This window comes from Plecotus auritus (genome assembly GCF_963455305.1).
Source record: "Plecotus auritus genome assembly, chromosome: 2".
NCBI classification, from domain to species: domain Eukaryota; kingdom Metazoa; phylum Chordata; class Mammalia; order Chiroptera; family Vespertilionidae; genus Plecotus; species Plecotus auritus.
The window spans coordinates 181,379,455-181,400,473 of NC_137771.1; positions in this window are offsets into that span (position 1 = coordinate 181,379,455).

Sequence of the window (21,019 nt, forward strand, 5' to 3'; positions counted from 1 at the left end):
CCCTTTTCTCTGAAGGGTGCATGAGTAAAGGGACCTCTCTTTTCTCTCCTTTCCTACGCTGCACCCTTGTCTTCTGGTGATCATAGAGCTCCCTGCCTGAGCCCTGTGTGCTGCAGGCAGGCAGCACCTGAGACAGTGGTGAGGAGGAAGCCTCGTGCTGGTGTCCAAGGGAGGGCAGGGGCCACTGGAGCACTCCCAGGAGAAGGATACCTCTCTTAAGAGGCCTTACCTGTGCCAGGCAGGCCAGAGGAGCTGAGAGACTCCAGAGGCACAGAGAAAAACACAGCCTGCCCAGAAGGCAGCAGACAGCGCTCCCTGGGAAAGGCAGGGCAGCATTAGTCAGCTCCTGGAAGGCGTGCCCTTCCACAGCTTGCCATGAGTATGATTTAAATCACTGATCCCCGAGGGATCTCCCTGAACCTGAGATTGGGGGTAGGAGCAGAAAGATGCTTAGTGTGGCCTTTTGCTTTGCCTATTCATAGACTCCTAGATGCATAAAACCCTGGAGCTACAAGAAAACAGGTCAGCCAGCCCAGCTCTTCACCTAAAGCAAACTTGGCAGCCAGCAGCCAACCCGTGCTCTCCTAGTGACCACGAACTCCATTCCTCACTTCAGTCCCTCCAATACCCACAGGTGAGCCCCTGTGTGTGAGCCATTGTGAACTATCCTGAGGGTACCATCCAGAGCAAAGCTCTGAGAATCACAAATGAACAAAATATGAAGGAGAAAGTTGTGAACCCCAAGAAAATCACAGAGGAAATGCTCTAAGAGATGAGATGAGATGAGATGAGATGAGATGAGATGAGATGAGATGAGATGAGATGAGATGTAGAAATTTCTCTTGACTAGGTGTGCAGAGCAATGGACAAGTAATGGTGGTTTTTTGTTTGTTTGTTTGGTTGGTTGGTTGGTTTTCTTTTCTTTTCTTTTCTTTTTCTTTTTCTTTTTCTTTTTTTTATTGTTTGAAGTATTACAAATAGTAGTACATATGTCTCCTTTTTTTCCCCATTGAGCTCCCCCCTTGCCTCCCCTACCCCCCAGTACATACCTTTACCTGCCCCCCCCCAGTGTCTTGTATCCATTGGTTATGCTTATATGCATGCATACAAGTCCTTCGGTTGATCTCTTACAGCACCCACCCAATCTCCCCTGCCTTCCTGCTATAGTTTGACAGTCTGTTCAATGCTTCTTTGCCTCTGTATTTATTTTTTCCCCATTTCTTTCCTTTAAAAAATCTTGCCTCTGCAGACTAGAAATAAACATATAATAACAAAAAATGTTCGAGTCCCAATTTCAATGTCCAACAGTTCTGAGTCCCCGTTTCAACAATGGTGTTGTTAAAAAATTGACATTGGGGTGAAGAAAAGCCAAGAGTTCAAAATGACATTTTGAGAGCTTGGAAAGTGGGGAACAGTTTCTGGGGGAGGGCCTGGCATGAGCAGGGATGGAAAAGCAGTGTGGGGCTTGCTTGGTCCCTACTCATGGCTAGGTATACACAGCTGGGAAGGAGGAAGATGGGATTGGACATGGGTTAGCACTGGATTTTGGAAGCATTGAATGCCAGAGAGAAGAGGAGATTCAAGTAAAAGACAGCTAGAGCCACTGAAAGGTTTTGAGTGTCTGAGAGAGATGACCACTGCTGTATCTGGTAGCAGGTGCAGGCAGAATTAAAAGAAGAGGCATCCTTCCATTTCAGTGACATTAAGAAAGTGCTCCTTCCCTAAGCAGCTCTGGTGGGTTCTACTCCCCTTCCCAGGGTCTGTAAGCCTAGCTCTCCAAATGGCCACCTTGACCCCAGGATTTCAGTGTCACTTGGTCTTGGAGATGCTTTTTGAACAACCAGTGACTGTCCCTTAGGAATTTGAACAACCAGCAACTGTCCCTTAGGAAATGATCAAGATTGGGTGCTTTTCTTTGCACCTCGAGGCTTTTTGTACACAATTCATTCTGTTCAGATGGACTTAAGAAACCTAATCTTCAGTCTTTTTTAGCAGAAGGTTATCAAAAAGCACACAGGGTTGAAAGGCAAAGACAGAGTGATGCCATCTCATTTCAGGGAGCCTGTCCTTTGTTAGGTATCCACGGTTCACACACCTGCGCTTGCCCCTTCCTGTTAACAGACCCGTGACCACCTCCTTGGTTTTTCCTCTATTGCTTCCTTCCCCTTTTTCCAAGGCTTGCCCCCATGGTGGTACCACCACGCCAGGGGCACGGGGCCTTTACAGAGTGCCTTGGCAGAAGCATAGTAACACCCAAGGCGCTCTCTGGCATAGCAGGTGTTCTGGTCCTGTTTCCAGTCAGTCAGGCTAAACTTGGTCCACTGCCCAGCATGGCTGTCTCTGCAGCAAGATCCTGAGGAACTTGAGCTTGATCCTCACCTGGTTCCTGCCTTGTGGCCATGAGGGAGGAACCTGAGGAGCCTCCCACCAACTTTTTCTTCCTCTGCAGTGCAAACCCTAACCCTTCAAGCCACAAAGGTACAATCCTGGGCATGGAGGTACTGGTGGCTCCCTTGCCCCTCCAATAGGATTCATTTTGCATTGGGAGTAGATAAAAATGAATTTCTTTATTTCCTTTTAAGGCATATGCAAGCATGTTTATGGTGAGACATTATTTTCAGTCTAAAGAGTGAATTTCAAATAGCAAACTCATGATGGCTGGGGTCCTGTTTTGTGAAGCAAGAGTTGTCTTGGTACCCCTTAATTTTTGCCACCACCTAATTGTCCACTAGCCCCAGTCTCCAATTCAGAGAAATATCATTAGCAAATCTCTGCAGATTTTCATTTTATGTAATTTTACATAACTGTTCAGTCATTATTCACCCATTTATTTGGTTTGGTAATGAGTGGTAAAAAAAAAAAATAGAAAAGTAGAAAGGGAAAACAGTAAAAGTCTTCCTCTTCCTCTTTCCCCACTTATCCTGTTGTCCTCCCCAAAGCAGCCTCTGCTACCATTTTCTTGTGGATCCTTCTTGGTGATGTTTTTATGGAAATAATTACTAAGGGTTTTCCTCATCTAGTAGACATAGCTCATTCAGAAGAATGAAAATGTGTTCAGACAAAATTATCCAGGTCAGTTGCTCTCCCAGGTTTGCCTACTCAGGATGCTGAAACCTGATTCCAGATGTCAGGTAGCACTCATCTGATCCAGGTGTCTATGGAGCAATCCCTTATGTCCTTTAGCCTGGCCCTTTATGCCGACATGCTGAAGACATCTGAACACCCTCTCCAGAAGGAGATTTCAATGCCATCCTCTGCATGGCTGTGTAGAAAATGAATTGTGCAGAGACTCTACTGTGAACTCTAGTGCCAGATTAGGAAGGATCTGAGTATCTGGCATCCACATGGGTAGGACAAAGGGAAGAGTCCTGTGGTGTTAGCATCCTTTTCTCTGGGCTATCTTCCTCTGGTTCTTCATGGCCTTATCTGCACTGAAATGCCCACCACTTGTTCTAGACCTCTAGCTACTGATCACAAAGAAATTATAGCTTGGGCTTGCTCACCCTGGGACCTGGGCCCCACTGGCCCTGATGCTCACTGCTCCCACTGGAGCACTGTCTTGTACACTGAAGTTGCTGTGGCTGCATTTTCTCAGTGAGAATCAGTCCTGGCAACTCTGATCTCTGCATGCTGACTGTTGGGAAGGGTTTTAAAGTCTTTGGGTGGGAATAATCTCTTCCTGATCAGAGTCCAAACTGAAAATGAATCCTCCATTTGCAATCACAGTGATACCTCCAGTGCAGTGTTATTAAATGTCTCCCAAACCACAGCAGTCTGGAACTTCTCGCCCAATGTCATGTGAGGTTTCCTTACAGAAAGATCTACATGGTAAGGGAGGTAGGAACAAGTCATCACAAACAGACCTATAAATATCTTTATAGAGACAGATGCATGAAATCTAACTGGGTGGGGGAAACAGATGTAGATGAACAGCTGGATAAGACTACAGGTTTAAACCTATTTAAATACTAAGAAGGTGATATAAAAGATAATATTAAAGAAAAAGTTTCTCGAGAGCATTGGGGGGCCAGCCTGTGGTGTGGGTGGCTAGGCTGCCTGGGAGCCAGGGGACCTGTGTACTTGGTTAATAGCAGCCTAACTGTTTCATTCCTAAAGGTGTTTCCTGTAAAGCAAGGTTCACCTGGGAGGGTGTTTGGCTGCAGTAAAAATGGTTCTGAATTTCGTGATCAAAGAGGAGCTGAGAGAATAGATTTTGACTGACATCCTGTGCAGAAGATGCTTCTTACATGCAGCTAGCCCCCATCTAAAGAACAGCAGCCACGCGAGCAGTCTGCCCCTGTCCAAGGAGCAGCAGCCATGTGAGTAGCTGGCCCCATCCAAGGAGCAGCAACCTCATAATCAGCCCACCCCCATCCAAGGAACAACAGCTATACAAGCAGCCTGCCCCACCAGCCAGAGGAGGCACCACTGCTGCGAACAGCACTCACCAGAGGAGCCGCTGCCAACTGAGAAGCAGCTGCTACCATAACTGCCCAAGGAGCAAGCGCAGCCAGAGAAGCCACTGCCACCCAAGGAGCAGCCCCTGCACAGTTTGACATCTAGATCAGTCAGTGAGACCAAAAATGGGTAGTCAAAGATACCCCCAAAGGAAAGAAAAGGAGGAATCGCCAAGTGAAACAGAGGCATGCAATATGTCAGAAAAGAATTCAGAATAAGGATCATAGAGTTCATAAACCGGATGGAAGAAAAAATCAACACCTTATGTAAGAATCAAGAAGAAATGTATGAAAAAATCAACAACTTATGTAAGAATCAAGAAGAAATGAAGAGTCATATAGCTGCAATAAAAAACACCATGGAAAGTTTCAACAGTAGACTAGGAGAAGCGGAGGACCGAATTAGTAAACTAGAAGACAGGGAAGCAAAACACAGCCAAACTGAATTGCAACTGGAGAAAAAATTAAAAGAAAGGAGGAGAGCCTAAGGGAGCTATGGGACAACATGAAACGAAGCAACATACGAATAATAGGGGTGCCAGAACAACACGAAGAGGAACAGGGTTAGAAGAACTATTTGAAGAAATCATGTCAGAAAACTTCCCTGATGTGGCAAAGAAAAAAGTCACACAAGCACAGAGAGCACCAAACAGGATGAACCCGAAAAGACCCACACCAAGACACATCATAATTATATGATGGCAAATATTCAGGACAAAGAGAGAATCTTAAAGGCTGCAAGAGAGAGACAGAAAGTTACATACAAGGCAGCTCCCATTAGATGATCAAATGATTTCTCCACAGAAACACATCAGGCCAGAAAAGAATGGAAGAAAATTTACAAAGTGATGCAAACCAAGGGACTGCATCCAAGAATACTCTATCCAGCAAAGTTATCATTCAAAATTGAAGGGGAAATAAGGAGCTTCACAGACAAAAAAATGCTAAGGGAGTTTATCACTACCAAGCCAGCAATGCAAGAAATGCTAAAGGGACTGGTGTAAAAAGAAGAAATAAAAAGGTAAGAAAGAACACAGACACAAAAAATAAAAATGACTACAAATAAGTTCCTTTCAATAATAACTTTAAATGTAAATGGATTAAATGCTCCAATCAATAGACATCGAGTGGCTGAATGAATAAAAAAACACGACCCATATATATGCTCTCTACAAGAGACCCACCTCAGAAAAAGGGACTCATACAGACTGAAAGTGAAGGGATGGAAAAATATCTTTCAGGCAAATGGAAATGAAAAAAAAAAAAGCTGGGGTAGCAGCACTTATTTCTGACAAAATAGACCTCAAAGTAAAGGCCATAACAAGAGATAAGGAAGGCCACTTCATAATAATAAAGAGATCGATACAACAAGAGGATATAACCTTGATAAACATATATGCACCCAATGTAGGAGCACCCAAATACATAAAAAATCTCCTGGAAGATATCAAGGGAGAGACTGACAACAATACAATCATAGTAGGGGACTTTAATACACCACTGGGTAAATCCTCTAGACAAAAAGTCAGAAAAGAAACAGCAATTCTAAATGACTCACTAGATCAGATGGATATAATTGACATCTTCAGAGCATTTCACCCCAAAGCCACGGAATATACGTTCTTCGCAAGTGCACATGGAACATTTTAAAAAATAGACCACATATTGGGTCACAAACAAAGTCTCCCCAAATTCAAAAAGATTGAAATCATATCAAGTGTTTTCTCAGACCACAATGGCATAATATTAGAAATAAACTACAATAAAAACATTCCAAAAAATTCAAACACTTGGAAGCTGAATAGCATGCTACTAAACAATGATTGGGTTATCAATGAGATCAAAGAAGAAATTAAAAACATCCTGGAGACTAATGACAATAAAAACACAACATTGCAAATCTTACGGGATGCAATGAAAGCAGTCCTGAGAGGGAAGTTTATAGCTCTACAGGCCTACTTCAAAAAACAAGAAAAAATGGTAATAAATAATCTAACTCAACAACTCAAAGAATTACAAAGAGAGCAACAAGAAAAGCCCATAGTGAGCAGAAGGAAGGAAATAATAAAGATCAGAGCAGAGATAAACGACCTAGAGACCAAAGAAACAATACAAAAGATCAACAAAACCAAGAGCTGGTTCTTCAAAAGAATAAGCAAGATTGATGAACCTCTAGCCAGGCTCACCAAGAAGCAAAGAGAGAGTACCTAAATATACAAAATCAGAAATGAAAGAGGAGAAATAACAACAGATGCCACAGAAATAGAAAGGATTATTAAAAAATACTATGAACAACTCTATTCTAACAAAGTATACAACCTGGAGGAAATGGACACATTCCTAGAAAAATAAAACCTTCCAAAACCTACTCAGGAAGATACTAAAAATCTCAATAGGCTGATAACTATGGAAGAAATTGAAGCAGTCATCAAAAAGCTTCCAGCAAACAAAAGCCCGGGGCCAGACAGCTTCATAGGGGAGTTTTACCAAACATTCAAGGAAGAAATAAAACCTATCATCCTTAGACTATTCCAGAAAATTCAAGAGGAAGGAACACTTCTAAGCTCCTTCTATGAAGCCAGCATCACCCTAATACCAAAACCAGATAAAGATAACACAATGAAAGAGGATTACAGGCTTATATCCCTCATGAACATAGATGCCAAAATCCTCAACAAAATTCTAGCAAATCAGATGCAGCAGTACATCAGAAAGATCATACACCATGACCAAGTAGGATTTATCCTGGGGATGCAAGGATGGTACAATATTCGCAAATCAATAAACATGATATATCACATAAACAAATTGAGACATAAAAATCATATAGTCATATCAATTGATGCAGAAAAGGCATTTGACAAAATCCAACACCCTTTCTTGATAAAAACTCTCAGCAAAGTGGGAATAGTGGGATCATACCTCAATATAATAAAAGCCATATATGACAAACCCACAGCCAACATCATACTGAATGGGCAAAAACTAAAACCATTTCCCCTAAGAACAGGAACAAGATAGGGATGCCCACTCTCACCACTCCTGTTTGAGATAGTACTGGAAATATTAGCCATTGCAATTAGACAAGAAGAAGAAATAAAAGGCATTCAAATTGGGAAAGAAGAAGTAAAACTGTCCCTATTTGCAGATGACATGATACTGTACATAGAAAACCTAAAGACTCCATGTAATAATTATTAGACTTAATAAATTAATTCAGCAATGTAGCAGGATACAAAATTAATGCCAAGAAATCTATGGCATTTCTATACACCAATAATGAACTTACAGAAAGAGAGACTAAAAAAGCAATCCCATTTACCATCGCACCAAAAAAGTTAAGATACCTAGGAATAAACTTAACTAAGGAGGTAAAAGACCTATACGAGGAAAACTACACGACACTAGAAAAAGAGATAGAGGAAGACATAAACAGATGGAAGAACATACCATGTTCATGGATTGGTAGAATCAACATCATCAAAATGTCCATACTACCCAAAGCAATCTATAAATTCAATGCACTTCCCATTAAAATACCAACGGCATATTTCACAGACCTAGAACGAAATTTCCAAAAATTCATCTGGAATAAATAAAAACCCCGAATAGCGGCAGCAATCCTGAGAAAGAAGAACAAAGTAGGTGGGATCTCAATACCAGATTTCAAGCTGTATTACAAAGCCACTGTTCTCTAAACTGCCTGGTATTGGCACAAGAACAGACACATAGATCAATGGAATAGAATAGAGAACCCAGAAATCAACCCAAATCACTATGCTCAATTAATTTTTGACAAAGGAGGCATGAACATTAAATGGAGTCAAGACAGTCTCTTCAATAAATGGTGTTGGGAAAATTGGACAGATACATGCAAAAAAATGAAACTAGACCACCAACTTACACCATACACAAAAATAAACTCAAAATGGATCGCGGACTTATACATATGACGGGAAAGCATAAAAATACTAGAGGAATCCATAGGCAGAAAAATCTCTGACATATGCCAAAGCAATTTCTTCACTGATACTGCTCCTAGGGCAATGGAAACTAAAGAGAAAATAAACAAATGGGACTACATCAAAATAAAAACTTTTGCACAGCAAAGGAAACCATCAATAAAACAACAAGAAAGCCCACTGCATGGGAGAACATATTTGCCAATGATATCAACAATAAGGGTTTAATCTCCAACATTTACAGGGAACTCATGCAGCTTAACAAAAAGAAGATAAACAACCCAATCAAAAAATGGGCAACTGATTTAAATAGGCACTTTTCCAAAGAAGACAGAAGGAAGGCCAAGAGATATATGGAAACCTGCTCAAAGTCACTAATCATCAGAGAGATGCAAATGAAAACAACAATGCGGTACCATCTCACACCTGTCAGAATGGCTATTATCAACAAGTCAACAAATGACAAGTGCTGGCGAGGATGCAGAGAAAAAGGAACCCTCGTGCACTGCTGGTGGGGATGCAGACTGGTGCAGCCACTGTGGAGAACAGTATGGAGTTTCCTCAAAACACTAAAAATGGAACTCCCATTTGACCCAGTGATCCCACTTCTAGGAATATATCCCAAGAAACTAGAAACACGAATCAGAAAGGATATATGCACCCCTATGTTCATAGCAGCACAATTCACCATAGCTAAGATTTGGAAACAGCCTAAGTGCCCATCAGCAGATGAGTGGATTAAAAGACTGTGGTACATCTACACAATGGAATACAATGCTGCGGTAAAAAAGAAAGAGTTCTTACCATTTGCAACAACATGGATGGAGATAGAGAGCATTATGCTAAGTGAAATAAACCAGGCAGAGAAAGATAAATATCACATGATCTCACTCGTTTGTGGAATATAATGAACAACATAAACTGATGAACAAAAATAGATCCAGAGACAGAGAAACATCAATCAGAACGTCAAACCTCAGGGAAGGTAAGGGAGGGTGGGGTAAGGGGGAGAGATCAACCAAAGGACTTATATGCATGCATATAAGCATAATCAATGGACACAGACAACAGGGGGTTGGGGGCATGAATGGGAGGTGGGGGGTAATGGGGGAATAAGGACACATATGTAATAACTTAATCAATAAAGAAATTTAAAAAAAAACGAAAAAGTTTCTAATGGTTCTTTTATATTTTGCAACATTTTTTTTTCCCGTAGGCCCTTCAATCTTCTTGTTCATATACAAAGCACATTTTAACATAGCTGCAATCTTGTCACAAATGCAATTCACAGTTTTTGCTTAATATTGTAAGCACTTGCCATACTGCTCCAATCTTTATTTTATGGCTGCAGAAATGTCATTGTGGTGATTCACAAGACAATTGCAACCTATTGTTGCAATTTTATGTTTCCAGCTGCTTAGTGTTATGGATAATTTTGTAAGGAACATCTCTGGATGTTTAGCTTTGTGATTCTGTTGATTTCCTTAGGATCAAATTTAAGAAGGGAGATGAATTGGCCAAGGGGTGCAGAGCCCCTTATGAGGAGCAGCATTCCCTCTGGTACAAAGCTACGTGTGTCTAAGTCTAATACTGATCTTGTTAGCTTGGTGCTCTAAGTCAGTAAATAGCACGTCACCTGGCAACTGAGCAGAAGAGCTGAGGTTTACTAGGCCCCAAGGGAGACCTGTTACTCTACAAGTTTTCTACTTTGCAGCAGAATATTCATGGGTGCCTTTCTCAGGTCTTCCTCTGAGCAAAGGTTGTTCATTGTGGCTGCCATATAAAGGCCTCTGGACCAACAGTCAAAGGGAGCAACAGTGATCCCAGTTCTTCTACTGTGGCTGCAAGGGTGAGGGTTACATGGGGTAGAGGGGTGCAAGTCACTGTATTCTTGCTGTGAGGACATTGTGACTCTCATCAGTGGCACAACCCTTGTGGCACATGTCCAGTTATGTGAAACCCAGATGTCAGTCGAGGCCCTTGGAGATCTGATTAAAGTTGACCCATGCCCTAATGCCAAGCCTTGTGAGAGCCTTGAATCCACAGCCCAGTTTCCATGAATGTGTATGTCATCATGCCTCACTCAGCCTTCATGCCCTTTTGTCTTAGTGTGCTGCCTGGTTCTGCCCCACATCAATTCAAGGAGCAAAGATCCATTCCTTACTCAGTCTGCACAGAAATTCATCTGCATCCAGGCTTCTGCAAGTTTGGCAACTTTACTGAAGATGGAGGGTCTCAAGGAGGAATCTCATATAGACTGGGCAACCTTTGGTTTGTTTCACTTTAATATGGTTCATGTTATGTTATGTGGCTTTTGCTTCAATTTTTAAATGAGAAAAGTCAATCCAACAAACAAATACCAGGTGTGGATTTACTCTCCCTGCCCTTGCTCTATCCATCCTTGCCTGGCTGCGGGCCATGATGCTCCCTCACTGTACCCAGAATGAAAATGTGCAGACTCAGTTCTCAATTCTGTCCCATACTAGCTGTGTGACCTTATGTGGTTTATGCCTCTCTCTGTACCTCAACTTCCAAATCTGCAAGATGAGGCGATTGTTCCAGATTTTATCTAAAGTCCCTCCCAGGTTGGCCCTCAGGGATCCTGAGGGCAGAAAGAGGATGAAATTCAATGAGAAAAAGGAGGCATTCTCTGTTTCCTTTGAACCTTTCTCTTCTGGGCTAGTGGGTGGCAGTGGCTTTTAATTTCCTCTGTCTCCAGGCATGAGGGAAACAGTAACCCAGAAAACAGCTTTGGCTCTTGACCCGGCTGGCACTGCTGGGCTCCCACCGTGCTTCACTGAGCAACGTGAGTCCCTTGGTAATTCTGTTAAGCAGCCAGGGCAATGAGTCATTCAATACCACCCAAACACCTCCTTGCCGTGTCCTGGCCAGGAGTTGAGCCCAGCACTGAGACTTGACCTGCAGCAACATTCTAAACATAAACTGGAGCTTTCAACTGGGTTGTGACTTGGAGACTCAACATGCCTAAGTCAGTGTCCAGTCGCGCCCAACTTGTGCTCATTCATTCACTTGTTACACCTTTACTGAACCCCTGTGACATCTCAGGCAGTGTGTTGAGCCTCAGGGAGATGTGGACATATCGTAGCCTCTGCCTTCAAGGAACTCAACGTCCCCTGGGAAAGATAGACTTGTAAACAGGAGGAAAATGGAGTGAAATAAAGGTGTGAAACAGGACAATAAGCCGTCCTGAGGAGAGTAGCATCACCTCTGCAATGGAGAATGTAGGGCTTGGGTGGAGGAGGGTCAAGGAATGACTTTACCAATGAAGTGGCACCTAGCTAGGTTTTGAAGGATAACGGGGGCTCCATGTTCCAGTGGTGCTCCAAGAACATGTGACTTTTAAAGTGGAATGCCTGAGTGAGAAGAAGTGTTTATCACTGTCAATATTTAGAATTGCCACAGCAAGGTGACAATAAAAAGAAAGCTATTGTAGTTTTATCACTGATTTAAAATTCCTACAAACTATGCATCCCTTTATTGTCTAGAGACTGTACTAGATTAGCGTCTCCCCACTACTGCCAAGCACATAAGGTAGGAAATGGCATTCGAAGCAGCAGGTGCAGCATGTGCCCAACGCACGGAAGTATGAGACTTCAGATGCATTAATGGAATGGCAAGCAATTTGGTATGATGGGACATGGGATATTTGGGGAAAGAGAGCTGGGGAAGAACAGAAAATAGAATCTCATTTCTTGAGGGCCCACTTCTTTTATTTTTTCTTAATATGTTTTTATTAATTTTAGAGAGAGAGGAAGGGAAAGGGAGAGAGAGATAGAAATATTGATCAGCTGCCTCCTGCATGCCCCCCACCAGGGATCAAGCCTGCAACCTGGGCATGTGCTCTCACTGGGAATCAAACCAGTGACCTCTAGGTACATGGGACAATGTTCAATCCACTGAGCCACACAGGCTTGGAAAGGGCCCATTTCTTTAGTATGAAGTCTGGGTTCATTCTAGAAGGCAATGGGGAGCCATAGAGGGTGGTAAGCAGGAGCATGATGTAGTTAATTCTGTTGTTGATGGAGCACTTGTACAGCTGATGAAGGATAGGATGGGGAGGAGTTTGGAGGAAGGATATTGGTCAGGAGGCCCTGTCATCTGGGAGAGAGGGGATAGGGATAATACCAAAGCTGAGTCATGAGGGTGGAAAGAAGAGGATGGCTTAGAGTCTGATTGGAGGAAGGGGTGGGAGAAGGAAGGTTAAATGATGACACCTACTTCCTGTCTCCTGCAAATGTCAGCATTGGAGGGATGTTTAGGGCCACCTGCTCAACTGTCTTTGTGGTCCAGAGAAATGCACATGCTTGTGAGTTAGTGGCAGAGTCAGCATAGAATCCTGGTTTCTTAAATCCCCAGCCAGTTAGGGCTTTATCTTCTACTGGGGCCACCCTTCTTTGGCCTCAACTCTACCCTCCAACCCACCTCTGCAGGCTGATCATTGCACTGGGCAGAGGAGGCCTTCATTCCTGCCTTAGCACTGTCTCCCCACCCCCAATAGAGTGACTTTGAGGAAGACCTTCTCTTCTTGGAGTCTCTGTCTTCTCATTTCTAAATCAAAGGCCTGCAAATGTGGGGCTTCTTCATTTTTTTTCTCTTGCTTTCTGGATTTGACTTTTTATTTTGCTACAGTCCATTGCCACTTCCTCTTGCCTTACATTAGGCACGCTTCACTCATTTATACATATGTACCTGGAATGGAGGGAATTTGTGCCTCTGTACACCTGGCCTACATCTCCTCTGAAGCCTCTTTGTCTTGTCTCCAGCAGTCGGGGCTTTTCTGTGATGAAGAGACCCTCTTTCAGAGGTGCTGGGCCACTGCCCCCTCTCTGGCTCAGAAAGGCTGCCCTTTCTCTTCCCTTGCTCCCCCTTCATTTTCTGCCCCTAGAGCAAACTTACTGAACACAGGTGGGTACTATGGATCTCTCATTATATTTGCTGGACCCAGGTGCAGCTCTGTCCATGCTCTTTCAGGAGGAAACATCTCTGGGCCTGTGATCTGTGTGCACAGAGTATTATGCGTGGAAGAGCCCACCTTGCTTGCTCTCTGGGGCATGGCAGTCTCTTGGGCCTGGTGCCTTAGGGGAAGCTCTCAAGGGCACAAAGTGGTTCAGGTGATTTTCCCCATCACACCCTTTGCCTCCTCCTCTTTTTTCCCAAGTGGCAGGAGAAGAGAGAGACTCAGAATTGCAGGGGAGGGGTGGCGCCACCCGTTCAGCCAATGTAGAATCCCCCCTGTCCTAGCCTTCATTTGAACATCTCATACACTTCATGTTCCACTGTGCAGGCAGCTTGCCCTGTCCTAGTTTAGAACTGTCTCCCAATAATGATAAAAACTACCTTCCTTGTGACAGCATTGATGGATCTAGAGGGTATTGTGCTAAGTGAAATAAGTCAGTCAGAGAAAGACAAATACCATATGATTTTACTTATATGTGGAATCTAAAGAACAACATAAATGAACAAACTCAATAGAAACAGACTAATAGATACAGAAAACTGACTGATGGTTGCCAGAGGGGAGGGGTTGGAGAGTTTGGGTGGGTGAAAAAGGATTAAGAGTACAAATTGGTAGTTATAAAATAATCACAGGGATGTAAAGTACAGCATAGGAAACAAAGTCAGTAATGTTGTAATAACTATGTACAGTGCCAGATGGGTAATAGAAATATAGGGGAAAACACTTTGTAATGCATGTGCTTATCTAACAATATTCTGAAACTAATACAAAATAATATTGAATGTAAACTGTTATTGAAAAAAAATTTCTTCTTACAATTCCTGATGATTGATCCCCTCAGAACATAGCAAATCCCTCTCTGGAAAGATAATCTTCTTGAGTGTATGAAAAAAGTAATATATTCTACTCCCATTCAACTTCTTTCTCTTTTGCACGTTATCACACCTCTACATGATTTAGTTGCCATATTCTTAGGATGTGGTGCCTCGGATATGCGAAGATATCAGGTATGGGTTGATTAACTTTTGCAACAAACAAGCCAGAAATGTCAGTGGCCTAACACAAAGGAAGTTAGTTTCTTTCTTACATGACCAGTCCCAGGTTCCTTCTAACTTGGATCTCCACCATCTCCAGGCAGGGGGGTCGGGGGGCTCTCCCTCCTGCTGGCCAATGGAGGAGAGAGGGAAGAGAAACCACAGAGAGCTGTGCCTGGAAGAGAAACGCGCCTTCCACTATCATTCCACTGGTGAGAACCAGTGATATGGTCTCATCTCACACTAAGCTGAACTGGGAAGTATAGTCCCTAGCTGGGCTGTTGACCCTTGGAGACACTATGTGGTGGGGGTGGGAGGGTGGATCCATCTGGAGGGCAGCAGGCCATCTCTGCTGCACCAGAGTAACTTCTATCTCTCACTGCTGAGCTGCCAGTGTGGGGACATGGCAGAGGCTGAGACTGAAGACTCTTATTGCTTCTAACTGGTAAGCAGTGTTTTCCCAAATTTCAGGTCTGTAAACACCACTTTTGAGATTTTGGCTTTATCTTCATAACACCTGTACTATAATTGACTTAATATTCCTTTAAATCGATTCACTTTTTAATTTGGTTTCACCTGAATAAATAATATCTGGGAAATTATGGTTTTACTCTCTAATTATATTTTTCTCAATATACTCTAAAATAAATTGATAATTATTCCAATAAAAATATTGGCATATATAGCACCCCAAATATTTGCACACACATGAGTGATATGCATTGCACAGTTTGGGAAGTACTATGATTGATCCTGTATCAAGCACTCCATCATCTGGCTCCTGCCTTTCTCTCTGAACTCATGTTTTGCCCCTTTCATGGGCCTTTTTGTTTCTCAAAACTGCCAAGCACATTCCCACCCCAGGCACTTGCACTGGTTGCCAGAAACACTTCCCCCACATCTTGACATGTCTGGCTCTTTATAAACATTAACATCTTAGCTCAGATGGCTCCTCCACAGGGAACCACCTAGTCTAGCTTCTAGACACCCCACTTCATCGCACCCTGCAAGTCACTCCTCACTTTAGCCCCTTCAAAGTACTTTTCAAGATCTGACATGGTCTGTTTGCTGATTTATCTATTGTTCTCTGGCTCAGTAAAATGTAAACTCTGTAGAAGCAAGAATCTTATCTATTCTCTTTACTCCACTTTCCCAGTACTTTGCACAGGGCCTGGCATATATACAATCCATGCTCCATAAATACTTGTTAAATAAATAAAATAGACACATAGATCACTAGTCAAATGAAGATTAAAATAAAGTATCAGCTGCTTGGTAATCCCTCATATGCATCTGGTCAACTGCTGGAGAAGGCAGCTGGCAGTGAGGCACTGTGGGGCTTCCAACTATTTCTGTACTTCACAGGTACACAGGCCACCTGACTTAGCCACCCAGCTACCGATAGAGAAGCTGGACAAGGGAGAGCTGGAGAGCAAGACCCACTTCTAGAAGACACTTGCAGCAAGGAGGCAAGAGGTGAGAAGAAAACAGGCCAAGGAGCAACCATTGGTGCTTGGGCCCACAAGCAGCCATGGTGGCTGAAAGCCCACCCACAGGGAGCACATGGTCCAGAGACTGTCAGCCTCCACCAGATTGGCTCTTGCTCTTCCTCACTGGGGGGTCATGAGGGCTGGAGATGAGGGTGGAGTAAAAGTAAGGGATATTGAAAAACCTGAAGGTGTCCAATTTACACCTTGAAGTGGGAAATGAAAACTGGGAAGGGGAGTGAAGTCCCTTATTTAGAAGGTGGACATGGTTTTCCTCACAAAAGGAATCTCTCCATAAAAGAAACCCAAAATGAGAGAAAAGATTAATGTTCTCCATCTCCCCTTCTCTCCAGAAAGAAATTTGTCAGGGTGCTATGATGCACCTCCCTGACCCCCTCCAGAACTGAGGCACTCATTACTGCCACTCAGTACTGCTGGGATAATCACTGAGACTCTTCCCAGAGATTGTCCTAGGCCAGTGGTCGGCAAACTCCTTAGTCAACAGAGTGGCAAACAGCGGCTCCCGAGCTGCATGTAGCTCACGAGCCACGGTTTGCCGACCACTGTACTAGGCTAAAGAGATCTGCCTTACTCAAGGTAACAGCCCCACCCTAGGGATGATTCACCTTCAATGTCTAGACTATGTGGCACACAAAGGCCTCACCCCTTTTGTCCTCTGTTGAGGACAACTCTGAAGGGCCATGCCTGCTCAAGACCAACCTTGTCTGCTTATGCAGCCCTGCTTCATTCACATTCCTAATGAACTTCCTGCTACAAAGTCCTATCTTGGAGTCTGTTTTCCAGGGAACCCTAGGATAACATATGTAAGATCCCAATTGGCTGTATCCTCCACAATCAGTTGCCATATTGCCTAGGTGAGAACCAGTTTCTCATCAAAGCCTTTTATTAGATGTGCTTCCAGTACTTGAAGTTGAGACTAGCCATATTCAATTAAATGACATGCTGATGTACTTGAAAGAATTGTGGGTCCTCCGATAAAACTATTCAAGACAATACTGGTTAAAATTAAAGGAAGGCAATAAAAATATTTAAAGTAATATTTGTATAGCAGTTGACATTTTCCAAATCTGTTTCATATGAAGCTTTGGGCCCTGTTTAAGTGCTGCTCTATTTGCTCAGCTCCACCTGTTCCCCCAAGTCCTCAATATGCTCTAGGGAAGGCTCCTGACTCTCCTACCACTGCCAGGTTTCTCAGATATTGCCAACCTCCCTCATACCACACCAGGGTTTGGCTCCATCATGGCCTCCCCCATGCTCAATGCATGGGAGCCACACTGTAGCAGCTCCAGTGTTTAGGACCAGCCAGACAGGACCACGTAAGCTTGTCTTCACAGTTTCAAGATTCAGATAATGAGTCAGATCTTAAATCCCCTGGGGCTGCCCAGACGAGCAGGATGATACCACCTGGAAGTCCAGGGAAGTTCATTCTCCATGGGGTGAAGATGGACCATTGAGAGACAGGAAGTGGAAGGAAAGTGACATGATTGTTACACCCTCACTGTTCCTCTGTCCCCTCCATGACCCAATAATGAACACAGAGCACAGGTTTCATCTCACAAAATGGAGCACTGGTTGCATTTTCTGGAAATACTGTGGCCAGTATGGTGCTCACTTTTTTTTACTTCTCCCCATTCCTTTCTGCCTCCCTTTCCTTTCCCACTCACTCCTGCGACCTTGAGATTACAGTCATCCAAGAAAGCAACAGCATGTAAGCTTTATGTAAAGTTTGCTTCATGTGATTTTTCCTGGACAATCCAGATGAAGACATAACCATTAGCTTATTTGACTGATTTTCACAAGAAGTCATTCTCTGGGGGGTAGGAATTAGTAATACTGTCATTTTTCAGTCAAGAAAACTAGAGATAAAATGAACTACCCAGGACCAAAGCTACAATGAAGATAGTGGATCATCACTCAGTCTACTTGTTCTGGCTCCAATGTGGGCGGGTGTTGTTGTTTTTTTTAACACTTGAATATAAAATTTCATCAAGAGTTATATCAAGAACCAATTAACTATTTCTTTTCCTGGTACTTGGAGGTGGGAGTGGGGGTAGAAATTGCTAGAAAGGAGATTGAAAACTTCCTGAAAGGAGGCAGGTGGATTGAGATGAGAGGCCCATTGACTGCTGCAAACTTGCACTTTCCACAATTTCACAATCAAATGTGTACTATTAGGACAGAGGAGAGCAAAGAGAAGATTGTTTTCAAGTATATATATATTTTTTCCTAGGGGTGCCTTAACAAATTACCACCAATTGGGTGTCTTAAAACAACAGAAATGTATTCTTTCACAGTTCTGATGCTAAATTCTCTAATCAAGGTGCTGGGTGGGCCATGCTCCTTCTGGAGGCTCCAAGGGAAAACCTGACCCTTGTTTCTTCTAGTTTCTGGTGGTTGTCTGCAATCTTTGATAACTTGGTCACATCTCTCTCTGCCCAGTCTTCATACAGCCTTTTGCCTCCTGTGTATCTGTGTTATCTTCCTTTACCTTTCTCTTATGAGGACACTTGCGATGGCATTTAGGGCCCTCTTGGAAAATCCAGGGCAATCTCCTCATCTCAATATGCTTAATTTAATTACATTTGCAAAGACTTTTTCCCCCAAAAGGAAACATTCATAAATTCCAGGCATAGGACTTGATATATTTGGGTTACTATTATTGAATCCACCACACTACTAGTATATAATAAGCTTCTTTGCCTGGAGACATTTGAGTGTCGTCAAACATGCTTAGGAATAGTTCTGAGTGTTCCTTTACGTTACACTATCTGTCATCAGCTGGTGCCCAGGAGGAGTAGTCTGGGTTGTAGAGGTAGCTAAAGCCAAGCTTTCTGTTTATCCAGCAGTAAGCTAGAAGGAGCCCTAGGGTGGAATTCACCTTGCCCGCCCACCCAGTCTCAGGTATGGGAGGTCTCTTACATTTTGTCAGATGGGACATGATTTCCCCACTGGTGGGACCACAGAGGACACTTGCCGCCCACCCAGTCTCAGGTATGGGAAGTCTCTTACATTTTGTCAGATGGGACATGATTTCCCCACTGGTGGGACCACAGAGGACACTGGACTGCATTGCCTGTGTTTGAATTTTCAGTTGCCATGAATCGCCCTGATCCAATATTTATATTTTGCAGAACTATCTCATGGCAAGTTTTGGAGGAAAGAATCCTCCTAATCACAAATATTTGCAGTACTTAACCTTGTTGAACTTTGGCCAGTGATGTTGAAAAACAGATCATGTGTACCACTGTGGTACCCAACAAACATGCCTGTGCGAACAGTTTACTGATTATTGTCTTTTCAGGCCCTTATGAAGATTACGGAAGTGCTAAAGGGAAAACAGATCAAGCTGTGACTGACTAAGGGTCAGATGCCATTCAAAGATGTCTTAGCAAATACCAGCTTTCTTCTCCTGTTTATTCTTAGGCAGCTTCCTCTCTCCATTTTCTTCAGAAGCTTCACCTAATTTTATTAATTACCTTTCTTCAAGTTTCCTACCAAGTTTCTAAGTCTTTGCTTCCAGCAGGCAATATCACTTCCAGTTTCTAAAAAAATTGAGTCACCTCAATTTTTTCTCTGTAGCCCTCCCCCACCCAACATCTGCAAGCCTACCTTCAAACCCACCCTTTCTGCTTTCTCTCTGTCTTAGAGCCATTCAAAGTTAGGTCTTCCAGTGACATGAGGTTTACTCTTTTTTAAGTCCTGCAGGTCTTCTTTCCATCAATTGGTACCCCCACTCCTTTAATAACAGTTTTATTAAGCTACAATTTACAGATTTCAAAGCTTCCCCCTGTAAAGTATAAAATTTGTTAATATACTGATAAATTTGTACATTAATCACCACTATCTAGTTATAGAATATTTTCATCATCACAAAAGAAACCTCACACTCATTAGCAATCTATTCTCATTCCCATTCTCATTATTTCTAGATTATCCACTTTATTTATTCCATGGAGCTATATGTCTAGTTGATGTCAGTACACATTGTCTTGATTACTGTAGCCTTATAGTAAGTTTTGAAATCAGGACATGTGAGTTCTTCAACTTTGTTCTTTTTCAAGATTGTTTTGATTATTCTGGGTCTTTTGCATTTCCATATGAACATTGGGATGAACTGCTAGTTTCTGTAAAATACATAGCTGAAATATTGATAGGGGTTGCCCTGAATCTGTGGGTCAGTTTGGGGAATATTATCTTAAAATTCAGTCCTTTGATCCATGAACATGGGATGTTTTCCATTTATTTATATCTACTTTAATTTCTTTTAACAATATTTTGAGGTTTTTAATAAGAAAACAAGTCTTGTACTTTTTGGTTAAATTTATGGCTAAGTATTTCATCCTCTTAATATCATTGTAAATGCAATTGTTTTGTTAATTTCATTTTTAGATTTTTCATTACCATTGTGTAAAATACACAATTGATTTTTGTGTATTGATTTTATACCCTGCAATCTTGCTGAAGTTATTAGTTATAATAGTATTTTTGTAGATTACTTAGGGTTTTCTATATACAAGACCATATCATCTCTGACTAGAGGTAATATTACATCTTCCTTTTCAGTCTGAATGTGTTTGTTTTTCTTGCCTGATTGATCTGCCTAAAACCTCTAATATGACAACACTGAGTACAAGTTGGTAGTGGATGTTCTTATCTATTCCTCATGTTAGGAAGGAAGCTTTCCATCTTTGACCATTAAGTATAATGCTGGCTGTGGTTTTCTATAGATGTCCTTTACCAGGTTAAGAAAGTTTCCTTTTATTCCTAACTTGTTGACTGTTGGTGTGTTGTTGTTTTTTTAATCATGATATGGTGTTAGATTCTGTCAAATGCTTTTTTGTGTATATTGAAATGATCATTTGCTTTTTTTTTCTTTAGTCTATTAATATGGTGCATTGATTTTCATGTTGGACCAAACTTCCATAACTAGGATAAATCCCATTTGTTCATGGTGTATAATCCTTATTATATGTTGTTAGAGTTCCTCTTTCTTTTATATCTTTCATATTTTTCTCTATTGAGTTCTTTTCTTTATCTCATAAACATGCTCAAATTTATTTTATAATAGCAGAGAACCAAA